Genomic DNA, 953 nt, shown 5'->3' with positions numbered 1-953 from the left:
CGGCGCTCCAGACAGATTGCTGCACTCGTGAAACCAGTGCACAGACACACAGCCAGCCAGTCACATCCACAGGGACATTGAGAAACACAGCTACGGAGCCACAGACACAGATAGAGACACATGCGCGCATGCACACAGCCCCACTCAAACAGCCAGCCATCCAGACACACACACTGTCGGAAACGTGCGCACACACACACTGCCCCGTGCTGCCCCTCCATCACCAGTGGCGAAGTTAGGGACCGACCATCTCCTCCTGCAGACTCGAGGAGCTGGGCAGCAACCCAACACTTGAGAGTTACTGCGTCTCTCTGTCCGTCTCCCACAGCGCAATGCGAGTGCAAACCATTTGTACAGCGGAGCAAAGCCCCTTTAACCAGGCAGTCCGGCCGAGAGCCGTGGACGCAGAGCGAGGGGTGCGCGGTACAGACTGGCAGCTTCGTGTAGCTGTGTGTGCGAGAGTGCAGCGCGCGTTGCACCAGACAGAGACAGCAGTATCCGGCAAAGGCCTTTTATTGGGACTGTATTGGCAAGCAACAGGGGGCGGGGGGGGGTTACATATATAGTGTACGAGAGGCGCACGATTACCATATTTATACACGGAGCCGCTCTGGAGGGGGCGTTGGGAGAGCGACAGACAGCACGGGTTACATGATACATCACCAATAAAAGGTGGGGGAAAGGGGAGGGCGATCACACCGGTTCACACGCCTCGTGTTCTGCGCGCTCCGTCGCCTGAAGCTTAAACCGTTGGCTGATTAAATAAGAAGGGGGGGGGGGGGGGCAAGAGAGAGTAAAGAAATGGGATGTATATTTATAAACATCGGTTTCAAGGAGCAGAACTGAGTGGGCAGTGTTGGCCGAGTTGATCGGGCTGCTGTGGAGTTAGAGTGCTTTCCCTGCCCCTCCCCATCCGAGACAGCGTCAGACCCCTGCCCTTACTGGGGGTCCCA

At 57.3% G+C, this 953-nt stretch overlaps 1 protein-coding gene across 1 annotated transcript in view; it reads right to left on the bottom strand.

Annotated features, from left to right (window-relative positions):
- Window positions 1-497: 497 nt before the first annotated feature.
- Window positions 498-953, bottom strand: part of LOC139240911 (dynactin subunit 2-A-like) — a 93,567-nt gene continuing 93,111 nt past the window's right edge. The window contains exon 14 of the mRNA XM_070869418.1: window positions 498-953. This exon is cut by the window's right edge and continues 186 nt beyond it. The gene's annotated coding sequence lies outside the window, so the exon portion shown is untranslated.

The sequence above is a fragment of the Pristiophorus japonicus genome, chromosome X (genome assembly GCF_044704955.1).
Source record: "Pristiophorus japonicus isolate sPriJap1 chromosome X, sPriJap1.hap1, whole genome shotgun sequence".
Classification (NCBI taxonomy): domain Eukaryota; kingdom Metazoa; phylum Chordata; class Chondrichthyes; family Pristiophoridae; genus Pristiophorus; species Pristiophorus japonicus.
This window is presented reverse-complemented; position numbering and strand designations above follow the sequence as displayed.